The sequence below is a fragment of the Canis lupus genome, chromosome X (assembly GCF_011100685.1).
Source record: "Canis lupus familiaris isolate Mischka breed German Shepherd chromosome X, alternate assembly UU_Cfam_GSD_1.0, whole genome shotgun sequence".
NCBI classification, from domain to species: Eukaryota; Metazoa; Chordata; class Mammalia; order Carnivora; family Canidae; genus Canis; species Canis lupus.
This window is the reverse complement of record NC_049260.1, coordinates 22,611,613-22,631,604: the sequence shown is the minus strand read 5'-3', so window position 1 is coordinate 22,631,604 and position 19,992 is coordinate 22,611,613. Positions and strand designations below refer to the sequence as shown.

Here is a 19,992-nt window from a genome sequence, read left to right as displayed (position 1 = left end):
TGCCAGTGGGAATGCAAAGACTATAACTACTTTGTAAAATAGCCTGGCAATTCCTTAGAAGTCAAAAATACCCCTATGGCATAATCTAGCAGTTACCACTCTGAATTGTTTACGCAAGAGAAAGTAAGACATATGTCCACACAGATATTTATATATGAATGTTTATAGCAACTTTTTTATTTTGGCAAAAATCTGGAAACAACTCTAAGCCCATCAGTAGGTTAATAGATAATCAAATTTTGCTGTTTCTATGAAATTCTACTGAGCAATACAAGGAATAAAATTACTAATACATAAAACAACCTGGAAAAAATTCAGAAACATTATGCTGCGCAAAAGGAGCCAGATGGAAAAGAATACATATGATTCCAATTATATGAAATTCTAGAAAACAAAAATAATCTATAGTGACCAAGAACAGACCAGTGGTTGTCTGAGGTTGAGAATGGGTGGGAGGAAAGCCACCTTATAGAAGCCCCAATGTAAGCCTGCTTTCTTAGCTGATCATGAACTCCCCCTCAGGAATTTGAATCTAAGGAAATGGTGTGGTGATGGTAGAGTAGTTGGGAATTTAGTCCTGCCTGCTATGACATGTTGATAGCATCCAAGTCTGGCAAAATGATGCCAAAACAGTACCATATCCTGGCAGTTTCTGTAGCATGGCATTGTTTGTGTCTACCATTGCCCAGGATCCCTTTGTTTTATACTCATCGCCTGAGCTTGGCTTTTAAGCCTTCCTATTGATTCTGTAAGCTACAGCTATTCTGATAAATTTATATTCAGCTGAAGTTACTTAGAGTCAGCTCCTGTTGCCTTAAAAAAAAGAACCCTGACTGAAACAGACTCTTAGGTGCTGAATAATGGAAATTTTTCTTATTATGCAGCTGGAAACCTCTTCAGTAGGGAATTCAGTAGGAAAATACTATTGTGTGCAATATACCTAATGATACCATTGTTTCCAGCACACACTGGCTTACGTTACAATTATATTCTAAGAATCATCGTACTCAATCTTAATTTTGCAGATGATGGTAAAAATTGCCTGGTGTCTTAATCTTTTAGCTATCAGATTCCCTTATTTGGGAATGCTTAATTTTAAAATTCAGGCTCAAACCAGTATTACTCTCTCAAATAATCTCCCTTCTATTGGAGGATTTCTTAATGTCTGTTGATAATTCTATTGATCAACTTCAAGTTTACCTTTGACACTGATTTGGCTGGTATTTCTAATAACTGGTTCTTGGCTATATTGTTGAAGCCTTTTCTTTATTTTTCTAGTTAATTCACTAGATCCTTGTTATTTCCCCATCTCTGAATAGGCATCTAAGTACTCTATCCCTTTAACCACCTTGATACTACCTAAAGCCTCCATCATAAGGGTTGCCTTTTAATAATTTTATTGACCACAAGTCAACAGATTTTCCTAACACCATTTTCCTGCCAGAACATCCCCTGGCTGTCCTCCAGTAGACATTGCTGATTATATGGGCAGGCTGCCTGCTTGCGTATCTTTCTGCTACTGCATACTGGCATATTCCCCTAACACTGGAAAAGCTAGTCCCGATTCATACTATTAATTGCCAGAAACTTCTCAGATTATTTTTCTTATAGCTTCACAATGTGTCTAGTTTGTAGGCCTGTTGGTGTGTCTCTTCAGTTCTGAAGGATGATTTGGTAAAATCATAACTTTTGTTTTCATTTTTATTGTAGTTAAAATCCATTATTATTCTTACAATTGACCTAGATAGATTAGATTATGTTTCTCGTATTACATATTCTCTGTCTCTGTCTTTCTCTCTCAGTGTAGTTAGAGAAACTTGTCATTATTGAAGCCACTGGGAAATTTCTGGGTACATTATCCAAATTTAAATTTATTCAAGAAGATATTCTCAGTAGAGTTTTTGTAATACTGTGAATTTACTTCCTTTTTCTGAGAAGAGGTACATAACAGGCTGAATTTCAACAGAAATGAAGATTAGATTTTTCTCTGTGTCTTACATATTTTCATTTCATTTTATTCTGATTATGGTTTAGATTAAATTTATTCTTTGGTAAGATCAATATAGTAGAGGGTTGGTGGTGGTCAAAACATGTAACGTCAGTATTTGGAGATAAAGTTTTTTTTTCCTATTGACTCACAAAATAAATATTTTTAAAGACCATGTTTTTAATGTATGTATGTAGAGAAGCAAAATCTACCTAAACATTTTATGTTTTTCATAATGTGAAACCACTTGAAACTGAAACTACCAGGTTTATAAATGCATTCGTGCTGTTTCTCTAGATTGGTGCCTTAAAATGTTTATCAGGACAGAGATACACTCCATATGTCCTAATGAAAGACAGGCAGATGTGGGAATAGGTAATGAATTTTTTACATTAGGATTAATATAAATGCTTGTTTAAAGTTATCAAACATAAGTTTAATTATATTCCATTTCAGAGGATGTTTTATTCTGTTTTTATGGGATTTTATTCATGAAAAAAATCAAATTAACATTATGTATACAGTTATGATTAGCTTTTCTTTCATATAATCATTTATCTTTCATGGACAAAAGTATGAAAACAAACTATCTATGACTACATATTCAGACTTGAGATTTATAAATATGATTGTTAATGATTCTCAGTGTCCCATTGGTTTGATTTGGCTCTTAATATCCCAAAACAGTACCTAAGGAGCAGATTTCGATTTACTTTTACTAAAATTTGCTACAAAAGATTATCTTGACAATGTCTATGCTTATATTAAAACCGTGCATCGGGCCAGTGTTCTTAAAGCACTGAAATGATGATTGTAAATAATTCCATCATTCAGGTGTTTAGGCAATGGTTTACACCTATTTCATTCTGATAGGCCCAGGTTAGAGCAATATTCTTTCCTTTTCTTTTCTACCCTCGAACACCAAATCAGATGTTTTTGATTATCTATTATTGTTTTCTCATTTAGATAAATTTTTTCACTTTCTTTTTAAAGTTATTCAGGCTAAATTGTCCTTTACCAGGTTTTCTTTTCATCGTATGCTGTGGTATTGTGGCTAATACCTACATGGATGGAAATCCAAATTTGTTTTTAAGGATATTGTTGACCTTGCCTATAATATTTGTGACATTTTTTCTGTGTAAGGATATGGTAAATTTTGGAATGAGAAATATGTTAAGTGCTTCAATTTTCACAAGAGAAAGTTGTGTTTATTTCATACGTATCTGGAGGGTTAAAGTATTTGCAGCAAATAATTGTTTATTTGCATTTTAGGCACACAGTTAACTTTCACTTGATGTCCTTAAGGAATTGAGAAAATACTGTTCACAAAATCCACATTATAATGACAATTTAACAGATAATTGGTTATTCCGGCGGCTCCAGTTTAGATTCCCAAAGAGCAGTGTACTTGCACTTTATTCACTCAGCTGCTTCAAGAAATGCTTTTGTTTTAATAAAGAACTAAGAAAACATATTCATCTGATTATATTTCTGCATTCCCTGCTACCTTTGTCTTTATTCTAAAAAGCTTTTGATCTTCATTTTACTTGATTAATTCCAATAGCATAAAATTTTTCAAACATTTCTAGATACAGATATAAACTGTCTGGTCATTACTCTCCCCTTCCTGGTTGGAGGATTGTCCTATCCTATTTTATCCTAAGCCCTCCAGTACATTTACTTATTCAGTGCAGTATAAGCTTAGTTGCTTTTGCATTTTCTCATTAGCTTCATTATTTTGACTATATTTTATTGAACACGTACTACTATATGCAAGGTAGAGTAGTAAGTGTTGTATTTTTTAATTAGTTTTTTCCCATTAAATCCTCACAACTGCATATTTAGAAGGAAAATAGTGATTGAGAAGTTAGTGGTACTTAATTGACATTTAAAAAAACAGGTGCTCAGTTTGTGGTGCCAGGGAGCAAAACTTTCCTGTCTGCCTTCAAGGTCTTCCTAGCTGGGCTAAAAATCAAGTTGACATGAGACAGATAAATAGGAGAAAATCAAATTTAACAGTGTACATATGAAGAATCCACAAAGACATGGAAATTCCAAAGACAGACAAAATGAGGTATATATGTCATTCTGAACTAAAGAGAAAGGGTAGGGGTCTGGGATTTCAAAAGGAAGGAGTGCAGTTTACAGGAAGATTATGAAGTGTAAGTGTTTGCTGAGACATTGAGGATTTTGAACAAACTGGCCTTACTAGATTCCTCCCCATCTACCTTAACTAGTCCACAGTATAGTATAGTGATCTCTGGTGATTGGTCTCTTCCTACCGCACATCCTCTATCTAAATTCTTTTTAGGCAGCTGAGAGGGAGGTAAAGAGTTTTTCCTGAATCTGCTGGGTTTTGATGGCTTTTTTTTTAATTTATTTATGATAGTCACAGAGAGAGAGAGAGAGGCAGAGACACAGGCAGAGGGAGAAGCAGGCTCCATGCACCGGGAGCCTGACGTGGGAATCGATCCCGGGTCTCCAGGATCGCGCCCTGGGCCAAAGGCAGGCGCCAAACCGCTGCGCCACCCAGGGATCCCTTTTGATGGCTTTTTAATTAAAATAATCTTCATGGAAAAGTGGTCCATCTTGGGAACAGGCTACTCTTGACCCCGACAGTAGTATGATGTTTAGAAAATAACAAATTAGTTTTCTAACATCCTCTCTAAACAGGCCTTCCAAATTTTTCTGCACTATTATAGTAACAAAATCAAAGACCTGAATATATTGTAAAATTAATTAAAAATAAGATGGACTGATGGACTGATGGATAGATAGAAACATGATAAAGCAAATACAACAAAATGTTATTTGTAGGATCTAGGTCATGCATATATGAGTGTTCATTGTATGATTCTTTCAGATCTTCTTTATGCTTAAAACTTCATAATAAAATGCTGGAAGAAAACCCAAATGCTTGCTTGTTATATGCTTATGTGAAAGTTTTCTCATATTATGTTGGTTCTTGCCTACTCAGCCACTGTGTGTTTGTTGTTCTGCGATTTGTAGGTACCACCTTGCTTATACATAAGAAAGAGCATAGTGGTCAAAAACAATCTCTGGAGTTAGATCTTTTTACTTTTACTTTCTGGCTCCTCCACTTACCAGCATTTGAACTTCAGGGTTTCTCATTTGCATACCAGGAAAAAAATAGTACCTACACCCTATGATCATGGATTAAATGAGAGGATAAATAGAAAGTACTTAGAAGGGGCACCTGGGTGGCTCAGTGGTAGAGCATCTGCTTTTGGCTCAGGGCATGATCCCAGGGTCCTGGGATTGAGTCCCATATTGGGCTCTCCATGGGGAGCCTGCTTCTCCCTCTGCCTGTGTCTCTGCCTCTCTCTGTGTGTCTCTCATGAATAAATAAATAAAATCTTTAAAAAAAAAGAAAGTACTTAGAAAAATGACTGATACATGTGATGAGTTCAGTAAGTATTAGCTATTATTATTGCTTACCTGATGATATAGGTATGGGTATTGCTGATTTTTCTCTGCTGTACTCTTATTAACCAAAAGTAACCATCTAAAAGATAACAGACTGGGGCACCTGGGTGGCTCAGTCAGTTAGCCCAACTCTTGATTTCTGCTGGGGTCATGATGTCAGGGCCCTAGGATCAAGCACCAAGTTCAGCTCTGTGCTCACAGCACAGTCTGCTGTGGATTCTTTACCCCTTCCCTTCCTTCCCCCTTTGTTTCTCCCCCTGTTCATGCTCACACATGCATGCACAGTCTCTTTCACACAAATAAAATCTTTAAAAAAAGATAACAGACTCTGTATATTTTCATTTAACCTTTGACCTTACTCAAAATAGGAAGTGTTGGTAGGACCTGTATATGTCATATTTTTGTGTATTTTAACTTTTCTGTCTTTGGAAAAAATATTATAATCAATGTGAATCTTTAGTTCGGTGGTGTTTATACTTTTTTTTTTTTTTTTTTTTTTTTAATTTTTATTTATTTATGATAGTCACATAGAGAGAGAGAGAGAGGCAGAGACACAGGCAGAGGGAGAAGCAGGCTCCATGCACCGGGAGCCCGATGTGGGATTCGATCCCGGGTCTCCAGGATCGCGCCCTGGGCCAAAGGCAGGCGCCAAACCGCTGCGCCACCCAGGGATCCCGTGTTTATACTTTTTAAAAATTCTTATTTAAATTCAATTTAATTAATGTATACTGTATTATTACTTTCAGAGGTATAGAATTTAGGGATTCATCAGTTGCATATAGTACCCAGTGCTCATTCCATCATGTGCCCTCCTTAATGCCCACCGCCCACTTACCCCATTCCCCCACTCCCTTCCCCTCCAGCAAACCTTATTTGTTTCCTAGAGTTAAGAGTTGCTTATGGTTTGTCTCCTTCTTTGTTTCTTATTTTATTTTTTCTTCCTTTCCCCATGTTCATCTTTTTTCTTTCTTAAATTCCACATATAAATGAAATCATATGGTATTTGTCTTTCTCTGACTGACTTATTTCACCCTAGCATAATACCCTCTAGTTCATCCACGTCATTGCTAATGGCAAGGTTTCGTTCTTTTTGTTGGCTGAGTAATAGTCCAGTGTGTGTGTGTGTGTGTGTGTGTGTGTGTGTGTGTGTGTGTACATACCACATCTTTTTTATCCATTCATCTGTTGATGGACATCTGGGTTCCTTCCATATTTTGGCTATTGTTTACATGGCTGCTATAAACATTGGGGTTCACGCGCCACTTCAAATCACTATGTTTGTATCCTTTGGATAAATACCTACTAGTATACGAAATCTCTTTTATGTAAGATATGGGAGACTGTTATTAAATTGAAGTCAGCAGCATCCTGAAATAAACAAATATATTAAAATTTGTGATCCACTCTCTCCAATTTCAAATTTTAGATAGGAGTTGACAGTGTAGGAGAGGAAAACCTTTGCCTCTACACTTTTAGTTTGTGTTGGCTAATCTGTTGATTAAATGAAAAAAGATAGATTAACAGGAGAAAAGCAAATTTAATTATATATTTACGGGAACCCCATAAGAATATGAGACTCAAGGATAAGTCAGTCAGTTCCGACTTATGTGCCATCCTGAGCTAAGGAGTGGGATAGGGGCCTGAGTCTTCAAAGAGAAAGAAGATAATTACAGAATAGTAAGAGGAGATGTTTCATAATTAGATGTTTGCAGCACCATACCAATATATATTTCAGATAAAAAAAGTAGTCTCTCCTTCTGGGCCAGGCCCCCTATCTAAATTCTTCTAGGTATTAAGGGAGAGGTAAAAGTTTTCCTTGAGTCTGCTGGATCTGGATTACCTGAAGCTCAATATAGTCTATATGCCAAAGTGGCATATTTTGGAGTCATGTATTTTGATCCCCCCTACCTCAGTCCTGCCTTTGAAACTTCCCTAAGTAGTTTTTACAGTCCAGAAGATGAGTTGGTGGATTGTTCCGTCTCAGTGAACCAGTCTCTTAGTACCGAGAATAGGTCAGTTCGGTTAAACAGTTGTTCCTTCTTTCACGATTGGTGATGCAGGTGAGCTCCCAAAGTTAAGCCTGTGCAAGCAGTCAGGTATATAATAAGAGCTATTTCTGTGGAAACAAAAGGAAACCAATGGTTAATGATTGAAGCAGACTATAATTCCAGTTTCAGAGTTCTAAAGGCAGCCAGTTGAGAAGATTCCTAGATATATGGCTTGAAGCATCTTTAGACAAAATGAAGATGGGCAGTGGCAGCCTGAGAGGTTTTTTAGTTTGTAGTTTAAATCTCTCTGGTGATCTTTCTGAATGGGCCATACAGCAACAGGCATGAGTATTGTTCAGATAGGAGCATTTCTGTAGTGATTTCTCTTTTTTTTCTCTGATTTCTTTGTATCAAGTTGTCCAACTTTAGTTTGAATAAAATGTGGCCTGATTATTTACATAAATGCCACAGAATAGTGATATATATATATCCTTTTAAAATCTGCTTTGTCATCACTTTTCTTAAGGAATCGCAAATTCAACTTTTTAGAGGCCTTTCAAGGCTAGAAAGCTAAGCCAAGGACTTGACATCAAAGTTTGCCTCTGATACCTATAGATTTGGGTTAATTCCTCTCTTTTTGAGGTCCTCAAAATGTCCTGAGGTTCCTGCACCTACCAGGAATTACTAACCTAGAAGGGTCTGGAGAACCATGTAAGCAAGATACCAGGTATATTTTTCCAAGGGATTTTGTTGGCTCCATAAAGGCAACCCTAGTTTCTTAAAGCTATGCACGTCATTTTCAAATATGACATTCCAATCAAAGTCTTGATAATATATCCAGTGTCTCTTACTGTGTCCTGTTATAAAAACAAATTTTTATTGAACTTACGCAAATATCTATATTACCATAAAAATAAGAATAGTAAGTTTCCAAATTCTGGAGGGATCCGGTAGGGAGAAAAATTGTTTCATCTTTATGCACAGAGGTTCATCTTTCCAAATTGTTGATAGCTTAAGAAAAAAGAGAAAAGGTTTCCTTAAATCTAGAAAAGCAAAACAGGGGATCCCTTGACGGCTCAGCAGTTTAGTGCCTGCCTTCAGCCCGGGGCGTGGTCCTGGAGTCCTGGGATCCAGTCCTGCATTGGGCTCCCTGCATGGAGCCTGCTTCTCTTTCTATGTCTCTGCCTCTCTCTCTGTGTCTCTCATGAACAAATAAATACAATCTAAAAAAAAAAAAGAAAAAGAAAGAAAAGCAAAACATAAAAAACAATCAATGTTACAGAGTCATAGGAATTATAATCATGCTCCTCACTTCATTCAATTTTATATAATTAATACTTTTTCTTCTTGAATTCAGTTTTTCCATTAATTCTGAAATTAATAGCCAGCTCAGTTGCATGATCTTAAAGTTATCAGAAACCTGTAGTTGTCAAAAATCCTTTCCTTAAATCTCCTTGAAGGTGAAGTACTTCTGCAAAGCATCAGAGTAAAACAATAACTGTCTGTAAATGACAACAGATTTATAATGTCCATTGTTAAAGAGCTGATGAGAGTTCATTTTAATGGAATTGATAAGAAATTTGGTTATTTCTATGACATTGCAACATTTTAAGATAATAACTAGGATTATGACTGATACTATTATGTCAGGATATATCAGAATTTTAGGAATTTCATACAATTTCTAGACTACTTATATTAATAACATTTACCCATACAATATAATCTAGTAAGGCTTATCATGACTTATTTGACAATGCTTTCCATGTAATTTAACATACCAAGTAAGCCTAATTAGTTTAACATCTGTCTTCTTATAAGGAGAGAAAGCAAATCATTTGAGCTGTTCCAGGGGCTCTCTGAAATACCTTAAACTTAGTTTGAGGTTAAAAAAAAGAAAAAGAATTTAGATTAGATTTTGAGAAGCTTGTCAAAGATATCAAAGGTATGGACAAATGACTAAATAGGATCATAGATCATTACAAAATAAGACTTAATTATCCATTTAACCAGTGTGACAACAAAAAACATCAAAGGCAAACACAGAAAGTTACACAGTTGTGCAAAATCTAGCCTTTTTTAATATTAAGAAGATTTAATTTTCTTAAGCAATCAAAGACCTGATAAAGTCCAGGAAATTTTTTGGTAAAACATGGAATCTTTGCTTTTTAGACAGAGTACTTAAAAGGTAAAGAAAAACATTCATAATCTCTTATCAGGAGCCAATGTTGTCCTTTTAGAAGATCAAAGAAAATTAAGCTTTAGTTTTACATAAGAACACTACTGGTTTTAAAGCTTAATTTTATAACCCTTATAATAAATTCATTCAATTTTAGCCAAATTAAGCACACAAGATAAAATTTTCCCTCTCTTTCTCTCTTCTCAACTTTCTGTTTAATTTGTGCTTTATTCTCCCCTTTCCCATTTTGAAATAACTAGTTTTACTATGGGACAAATTCACTTCCTTTTCTCTCAACAAAAATTCATCTTCATATCTTCTACCTCTCCTTACCAAAAATAATCTTACTTTCCTTGCATTAAGTTGTTTAGCTTATTATTTCCTGTAGTTGTAACTACAGATATTAATCAGAATTCTTATCCTTAGAAACTTTAATTTCTTTTTTTTTTTAAGATTTTATTTATTTATTCATGAGAGACACACACAGAGAGAGAGTCAGAGACACAGACAGAGGGAGAAGCAGGCTTCACGCAAGGAGCCTGATGTGGGACTCGATCCCAGGACTCCAGAATCAGGCCCTGGGCTGAAGGCAGAGCTAAACCGCTGAGCCACCCGGGCTGCCCAAGACTTTAATTTCTAATGAAAAATAAGTAATAAGCAATTGTGAACTGTTACACCAGTATTCTTTTAGACTAGCAAATTTATGAATACATTTCATAATTTCTAAAAGCATATGCTTCTTCATAATGGTCTTTTAACATCTCTTAAGACATGGTTACTAATACATCCAAGTTATCTTTAGTTTCTCTGCAATAAGAAGCAAAAGTAGATAAAACTACGCTCAGTAATTAATGTTTCGCTATTTATTTGGAAATGATCTAGATATTTAATAAATTTCCGTCATTTAACTTAACATAGCAAACTCTAGAGTTTTAAGTTACCAGGAAGATTCTGGGGGCGCCTGAGTGGTGCAGTTGATTAAGTATCCAAGTCTTGGGATCCCTGGGTGGCGCAGCGGTTTGGCGCCTGCCTTTGGCCCAGGGCGCGATCCTGGAGACCCGGGATCGAATCCCACATCAGGCTCCCGGTGCATGGAGCCTGCTTCTCCCTCTGCCTATGTCTCTGCCTCTCTCTCTCTCTCTCTGTGACTATCATAAATAAATAAAAATTTAAAAAAAAATTAAAAAAAAAATAAAGTATCCAAGTCTTGGTTTTGGCTCAGGTCATGAGCTCAGGGTCCTGGGACCAAGCCCATCATTGGGCTCCATGCCCGGCGGGGTATCTGCTTCAGATTCTCTCTTTCCATCTCCTTCTGCACTCCTGCTCGTGCTCTCTCTCTCTCTCACTCTCTCAAATAAATAAATAAAATATTTTAAAAAAATATTCTGGAAGCTATTTTTAAGTACTATAAAATATAATTATTGCTAAAAACTTTACCTGAACTCATCCCACTTACGTGGATCTTAAATCACTTGCTCCCTATGTTTAGACTATTCACAAAAATTTCATGAAACATTAGACAATGTCAGCCATAATCCCAAGCTATTTTTTCTTGCTGACAAATTTTATAAACAATATAATTTGAACTTGTTTGACTGATAAACCAAAGCACAATAAAAATTATATGTCTGCGGGCAGCCCGGGTGGCTCAGTGGTTTAGTGCCACCTTCGGCCCAGGGCATGATCCTGGAGACCCGGGATCGAGTCCCACGTCGGGTTCCCTGCATGGAGCCTGCTTCTCCCTCTGCTTATGTCTCTGCCTCTCTCTCTCTCTCTCTCTCTCTCTCTCTCTGTGTGTCTCATGAATAAATAAATAAAATCTTTAAAAAAATTGTATGTCTGCATTATATTCAGTGTTGTAATTCAAAAGAGATGAACTTAGACTAGCTTTAATACTGAATACTTTTTAAGATCATATGACATGAAAAGCATTTGGGTTAGTTTAGTTTCTGTTACATTTCCTGAAAAGCTTAAAAATACTTATTTTATAAACACTTAATTTTAAGCCAGTTAAAGCTCTTTATGAATTAATTTTGTCAGTACCATCCAGAGGTAGAGTACCATATCTGTAACATATATATACACATATATACATAAACATACAGATGGATGTAAGCAGAAATCTTATAGCTTTCATTCCAAGGCTTTAGCCACAAATTAGGTACAATACACAGATCACTGTTTGTGGCAGACTGAACAAATTAAGATAACCTTCAAAGGCACAAAGAATGCAAGTTCCTCCAAAAAGAACTTTGATTTTTAAGGACAGTATTTTCAAGCCTTTGAGATAAAAGGAGAAGGTTTTAAGATTGGTAAAAAGAGCAGGTTGGCTTTGAATTGTCCTGAGGCGTATTTCTGATTTTGCAGACATTCGTAGGATAAGGGCACTTGCTTTCAATTTCTCAAAGAATTGGGTTGTAGGTAAAGTGACATCATAGGTTGATCCACCCTTCTAACTTCATTATCTTCAATTTGCCTTTTTTTTATATCAGGTAGCTTTCAAATGTCTTAGTAAATACTTCTACAAAGGCTTCGGAAGGTTTTTCTTTCCTTCTGGGTTCATTTCGCTTCATTTTAGCTTAGGAGAGAGGACCAAAATAAAGCCATTCTTCCTTTTAAATATCTTGTCTGTTTTCAGCAGGGAAAAAAAAAAAAAAACGGTAAATATTTCTGGCAGCATTAAAAAAAAAAAGAAAAAAAAAAAAAAGAAAACACCATTGGATGTAAGAGAGGTCGCCAGAGAGAGTGCAAAGGATATTAGCTTCCCAAGATTCTGAGTCCCTCCCAAAGATAGCCAAAAGAAAAAACCAACAACCTGCACATCCCAGTTAGGCAGATAGCCAAGGCAAGTGTTTAAGACACAAAATGAGATAAGAAGTCAGTCCGTAGCAATCCCTAGGAGAGAAAGGATCAATAACCAGTAAGTCTGGATTGAGAAAGGAAGGGACAATATGAAAGTTTATTTTCTGCTGTCCAGGGAATATGGATTCTTTGGATTGGGATCTAGGATATTTCTGCAAAGGACATTGCATAGAAAGGCCTTATGCTCGCAGAGTCTGATTATAGGGCCCAGCAAAGCAAGCCGTACTGCCTGTACCATATGCTTCTGCTAATATCACTTTCTGACTTTCAGCATTTACATGAGTAACCTGTATGCCCTGAGTCTGGAGATCAGGCTGGAGTGCTCTCTGTAAACTTTGTAGGGAAAGGGAAGTTACATCAGGCAGATGGGGTCAGATTTTGAGAAGGCAAATTTACTTTGGATTTAGTTTTTGTTCTATGTGTAATTTCTCATTTTTCATCTTGCTAAGGTTGTCCCTGAAGCTAGATGTTTTATTTCTTTGTATATTCTCTTTAATTTGGTCATTCTCTGAGTACCAATAAGACAATTGCTTAAGATGAGAGTTTCTCTAAAGTTTTTTTCTTTCAAATACAGTTGATTCAAGGGACCATCTGTCATCTGCCATTGATGCATAGGATCTTATATTAATCTCAATAGAGACTCAAACAAATAAATCTTCTATGGCTTAACCATAGGCACAAAAGGTGTCCCCAAATGATAGTGCAAAAAATGCAGTCCTTACAAGAGCCAGAAAGTTCACTCCCAAAGGTAGCCTAAAAAAGATCTAGTTGCATATGGGGTGCAACCCATACTGCTGTCCTGCCAAATCAGTGACAAGACAACAAAGGCCCCATATCGACTGGGATCCCTTCTGTCAAATTTCCCTGGGAGCTGACACAGTTGTATAAAAAGATACTGCTTATCAGATCCACAGCCTCTTTGGCTGTGCTCCAGGTAGGGTACACACTGGTACATGCATCCTCTGGTTGGCTGAGACTCTCAAGACATGGTACAAAATGAAAGGGAATTTTTTTCTCATATGCAGATTAACATCTTTAGCTAAGCCTTGGGTCTCTCAGAGCCAAACTGATAACTAAGAGTGATATGCCACCACTTTGAGGATTGTGTGATATTTTACAGAGAACCTCATTGCAAGGATATTTTCTTGAGGTTGGCAGGTGACCTAGTGTCAGTGTAGCCTGTTCCGTCACCAATTTATCCTAACAAGGGAGTCTTTTGCTTAGGTGGCAAGTACTCTAACAGCTAAGAGCTTGACCCATACTCCCCAAACTGCTTTGTCTTTTGAGATGTCTCTTAGCAACAGTTTTCACTTCGTGTGTACATTAACCCATAGGAAAATTTGCCTAAATATATGCTGGGCAGGTAAGAAGTATGAACTCATCAGTCTGTGAGGCCAGCTTGGTTATAAACAACAGGTTTATAGGGCTTATGCCTGTACCCTACCCTAAGATTTTCCTCCTTTTGACAAATGACACAACGGAGACGAAGAAAAACAGTGACCACCTATTAGAGGAATAAATCAATACAAATCAAGAATACTTATATCACATTTTTAACAGAGTTGCTATGCCCAAAGAACTAGTTCTACCAATGTTTCCTCTTACTAGTCTAAATTTAGAAAAGGAAAAGACTCACAATTCTCACTTCCACTGGTCTCTGCAGGCAGAGATCTGGGACACTAATGTGGTAAGAATTCATACCTACTGCTGCCTTTTTGTCAGAGGTCTTAGGATCTCTCAGCTACAGAAGCCTTGGAGTGAGTAGTGTCCAACCAGTGAATTTTGTCCCAACTGGGTCACCAACAGTAGGAGAGGTAAAATTTTCCTTCTACCCGTCCATGTTTTTTTGGTTGGTCTATTAATTAAATTTGGTTTTCTCCTGTTAATCTGTTTTATGTCAATGTGATTAATAGACCAGCTAAAAGAGCCTAGAAGGGTAGAGGAAAATTTTTCTTCTACACTCATTTAGGTAAAATAAAGTCAGGGAAGTTAATTGCTAATGACTTTTTAAAAACTAAAACTATTAGCCTATGTTGCCTAGTAACTAGATTATCTTTTTCCACCAATACCAATTCTTCTCAAAAGTGGATGAATTACAACATATTTTAAACAAATGCTATTACAGATCCCTCATTGGCAAAAATGAAATTAAAACACCTTTGCCATTTGTTTGTAGAGAGATTGCATTGGTTAAAAGTATATTTGCTTAATAAGTAATGCTATGAGATCTAAATCATAGCAAAACTAAATGAATACTGATTCAGGAGATGTTTACATTTCAAATGCTCATAGGAAAACAAACAAGAGTCTTCTTTTACAGGTCTACTCAAAACAGTATGCTATGGCTAGCAATATCTTCAAGTGAAGACATTTCTTATATTTCTTTCTGTTGTTACAAAAGGCCGAACAGAGTGATCAGCAATCCAATGCCTGACTGATCACTTGTTAAGTCATATTTTAAAGCCCACCTTGTTTGCAAAAGGATCATGAATATGAAATAACGTGAACCCAATATAAATTATAATAGGAAGCAAAAAGGTTGTTTTCAGTTTTCTAAACTTATCAGATTTGTGATGGGTAAGTATAGTTTTTCAACATATATATTTTTTCACAATCTTAGAAACACTACATATGACTGAAAAGGAAAAGAAAACACAATAGGATGGTTTCTCTGTGCCATATAAATTCCCATTGCAACTTCTGAAACTAGCTTACATACAGTGAGCACTGCATAAATATTTGTTGATGATGATGATAGATTGCACATTTTGTAAGCACTAATGTCAGTGCATGAGCACATTGCTTGTATTTCTAAAACCAAAGCAAGCAGTAATGTTGACAAATGACCACATTCTCAGGTGATTCTAAGTACTGATAGTTCAAAGTCAGGAGCCCTCATCCATTTATCAAGACTATAACTGAAATTCAGCTGCAATGTATTTGTCCAACTTGAGCATTTAAGCATAAATACCATTTATCTGGAGTTACTTCTTTCCTCTTTAGATGGGTCTTGGGGTCAAACTTGCTTCTCAAAGTATGCTGGACACATTCAGAAGCACTGGCTTCTATATGAAGTATGAGGTTTCTGTACTCTAAAAAATGAAAATAGTAATTTAAGAAAAAACTTCCATTATATTTTGTGACGTTAGACTAGTTTATTGCAGCAGTTTATCTTTCACTATTTGAACCAGAATCTTTGAGTCTTATTCCACCTATTCCTACCTACAAGTGTAAAATGCTGCTACTAATAATTCTTACCTCATAGGGTTATGTGAGAATCAAGATGTTATATATATTATGCATTAAACAAAATACCAGTATATATTAAGTACTTTAAAAATTAGCTAAAGGGCAGCCCTGGTGGCTCAGTGGTTTAGTGCCGCCTTCGGCCCAGGGTGGGATCCTGGAGACCTGGGATCGAGTCCCATGTCGGGCTCCCTGTGTGGAGCCTGCTTCTCCCTCTGCCTGTGTCTCTGCCTCTCTCTCTGTCTCTCATGGATAAATAAATAAAATCTTTATTAAAAAATTAGCTGAAATACTGATTTGTAGGTGTTTTGATTTTAAAACATCACATCAGGTAACTTTTCTAACTGTCACATTAGTACATTTCCTATTATTCTTGATGTTTATCTAGTCCCTTTCTTGCCCAGTACTTTATAGCCAATTCTTTCTTTAGTTTTCCAAATGTTCATCTATAACCAAGTGCTTTATTAGATTTAATGAAAGAGGACCTCAAGATTAGCACCTTTAAAAGCTTTCTATTATGGGAAATTTTAAATTATATATAGAACTAATATAGAACTTAGAACTATAGAGAAAAGTAAAATTAAGTGACTCTTCATACCCATACATAGCCTCACCTGTTGTCAAACTTTGCAAACCTTATTTGTCTATTTCCTGAGAACTAAGATCATCCATATGAACATGACTTAGTTGTTTTATTTTCTTTCCAGGAAACCTTTGGTCTGGAAAGATGTGACTGCAGATTAATAAATAATTATTTGCTTCAGGAAATACCTGCAAATCAGTTTATCAAAGATCATAGTCTGTTTTTCTAGGGAAACAGCTCATGTATTAAATAACAATTTACTTATGAAAACTTTCTTAAGGGACTGATACCTAACTAGTCCTGAATTACTATATTATGAACTTTGCCCAATCCCATTCAGTTTCCCACTTTAAACCACTTTAGCCTGAGACACTACTAACACCTTATTGGTATGATGTTCTCCTTACTGACATGATTTTGAACAGACTTAAGTGTTGTTTTATTAATAAGTTGTCTGGTGATACTTTTGGAAGCCAATGACCAGATATATGATGTGTATATATGTGTGCATGTCCACGTGCACGTGCAAACAAAATTTTTTTGGAGAAGTCAAAAGTAAAACAGATGTCATTTCAACTGTGAATTTTCCATTTGGCATCTCTAAATGATATCCATCATACTTAATATAGCTAATGATTATTTCTTAATATCAACTAATAGTTCATGTTCAAGTTTCCCTGATTATCTCAAAGGTGATTTTTTAAATATTTTTTCTTTTAAAATAGAATTTAAGTAAATTCTATATATTACATTTGGTTACTACTTTTCTAAAACCTCTTTTATTCTGTAACACTGTCCCAACTTTTTTTGTTGTTGTTGTTTAATGCCATTGATTTGTTGGATAAACCAGGTCAATATTCTGTAAAGAAAACCAAAAAACTATGTTCTAAATTTGACTTTACTTTTCTCATTGCATGCTTTCAGTTTCTATTCTACATATCACCCCCCCCATATATCTTATAAAATATCTTATAAACTTAAAATATATAAAGGTTTTATTATATTCAGGAATAATAATTTGAGAAGATATCTTATAGTTGGTATTATGTATTTCCTATTGTATCATATCAGTAGACACATAATGTAGGGTTGTCCAACTATTATATTGAGATTGGTCACTGGGTTCACGCAGTATCAGTGTTATCTCCCATTAGAAATTTCTCTATCACAGCCCTGCCTGAAGTATTGAGCATCCGTTGAAGTTTATTGGCTACTTCCATTATTTCATTAGATTTTAAAATTGCAATTTTTAATGCTCTCATTGTTTCTGTATTTATTCACTGAAATTCTCTTATAAAGAACTTTCCTCATCAGAAATTTGATTACCCTGACATAGAGTGTGTATGAGAAATAGAAGGTAAATGTGGATTCTTTCCTTCTATTTATCAATTTTCAGAGCATAAAAATGATATCCTAGCATCCACTAGTGACCCATAAGGATTTTTGAGCCACATCATGAAGTCATTGATTTTTTTAAAAGTTATATCTGATGTGTTGGCAGCTGAAACAAATCACTCCTTACAGGCCAGTAGAAGCCTGCTTTAATTTAATTTAATTTAATTTAATTTAATTTAATATTTTATTTTATTTTATTTACAATTTAAATGTAAAGTTCGTGAAGACACATTCACAACTCCAAAGTATACATATGGTGAATTATGTCAAAGTGATTATACTTATGTGATCACACCACCATTATAAAAATTAAATGAAATATTAATTTCCCTTTTATGCCTCATCCTGATCATTTTTCCTTACCAAAGATTACCAGCATCATGATTAAACAACAAATTAGTTTTCCTTATTTTTGAACTTCAAATAATGAAATTGTCCAGTATATATCCTGTTATGTACGGGTGTTTTTGCTCAACATTATTTTTATGTGATTCACTCTTGATGATGTAAGAAATAGTGGTTTGTTCATCTTCATTGCATTTGCCTATTACATGAATGTAACCTAAATATTAGTCTATTCATTTCCCAATACCATGCTGTCATAAATATATGTTCTCCTACTTTGTTAAGATTGACTTGGTTTTTCTCTTCCATATAAATTTTAGAATTAGCTGGTTAATTTCCACTCACACACACAAAAAAGAAAAACCAAATTAAAACCTGCTGGGATTTTTATTGTAAACTTAATGGACCTATAGATCAATTTAAGGAAAATTGACATATTTATAATACCAGATATTCCCATACAAAGCCAATTCTGATTTCTGTAAACTCACAAACTCACAAACTGCACATCCTTCTTTGTTAATGAGTATTTTAAGTATTTCTGTCAAAGTAATTTTTACCAATTTTTCTTTTTATAGATCACATATCAATTTTTTATTTTGCTTTTAAATATAAAATTATACTCTAATAGTTAATATGATTTTCCACCTGTACATAGTTTTCCTGTTGTACCTAATTATTCCTGCTTACTCCCAGACCCTTGTGGATTTTTTCCATTAAAGTTAATGATGATAGATATGATACACTTAAAGTTTTAGCAAGACAAAATGTACAATCACCAAACTACTCCATTAAATTTTATGGTGTGTCTGCCTGTTAGATTAGGATACCGTACCATATATGGCTAGCTATTTTTAGTACAGCATTACTGTCTTTTTTGTCTCTAGCTCTATCTGCATGATGTTAGTGTTGACTTATTTCACTAAATTAGTTGTCTCTAAAGCCTTGCAGATTCTGACATCATAGCCTTACCCTTTCCTCGTGTTTTATTATTTTTTTCTCTCTGTCTGAAGCTCACTTTGCTTAGATTAATGCTGAATCATTCCAACTAATGTTTGAGGGAATAGAGGAAGAAAAAAATTTTTTTGAAGCAGCAATTATTTTGACTTGCCTGAAATAATTTCAATCTATTTAGTTTATCAGTTAGTAGTTTTATCTGTTTTATCTCTTCTCTACTTGGTTAAAAAGCTTTTATGTCTATTTAGCAGATAAAAGCTTAGCTATTCTTTCTCAAACTTCAGCTCTTCAAAAAGAACAAGTTCAGACAGAACTTCACTTTTTTCCTCAGGTTAGCACATCTGAGTTCACATGTTATTTGTCACTTTTGAAATGTTTTCTCTAGCCAAACCGGCATTTCAGTTCTTTGAGAACATCCTGCCTAATTTTCTCATGTATCACAGATATTTTATTTACAATAAAGTGAACTTTGATCTCTCAAACCCTGTCTCTGTTGAAGATTTCAATCAAGTATTTGATCAAAAGTTCTTGACAGTTTGAAATGGACTATGAATTGTCAGAATCTGCACAGTCAGCCTGGAATTTTCCTAAGGGAAAAATTATGTGGAACCACAGTTCCCACTCATGCCCAATATCTTTAGTCGTTGAAATTTCTCCTTAAAATACTTAAGGCAGGAGAGAGCAGTAAACTTGAGAGCCAGATTTCTCATCCTCAGCACTACTGACATTTGGGGACAGGCAGTTTTTTGTTGTGGGGTGTTTTCCTCATGTTGTAGGAAGTTTAGTAGTATCTCTGGCCCTTAACCTGATAAATGACAGTAACACTAAGTTCCACCCAGTTGAAACACCCAGAAGTATCTCCAGACATGGCTGCATGTTCTGCAGTGAGGGTGTTGGGGGGTGCAAAATCACCACTAAGAACCACTACTCTAAAGTGTAAAAACCATGACTATTTAAAAGAAACTTCTTTCTTTCTTAATTTCTCCCCCTGTTCCTATTACAG

The 19,992-nt window shown here is 35.3% G+C and overlaps 1 long non-coding RNA gene across 1 annotated transcript in view; it reads left to right on the top strand.

Moving 5' to 3' along the window:
* The window catches only part of LOC119868187, an 88,210-nt gene that overhangs the window by 59,972 nt on the left and 8,246 nt on the right, over nucleotides 1-19,992 (top strand). The window lies entirely within an intron of this gene.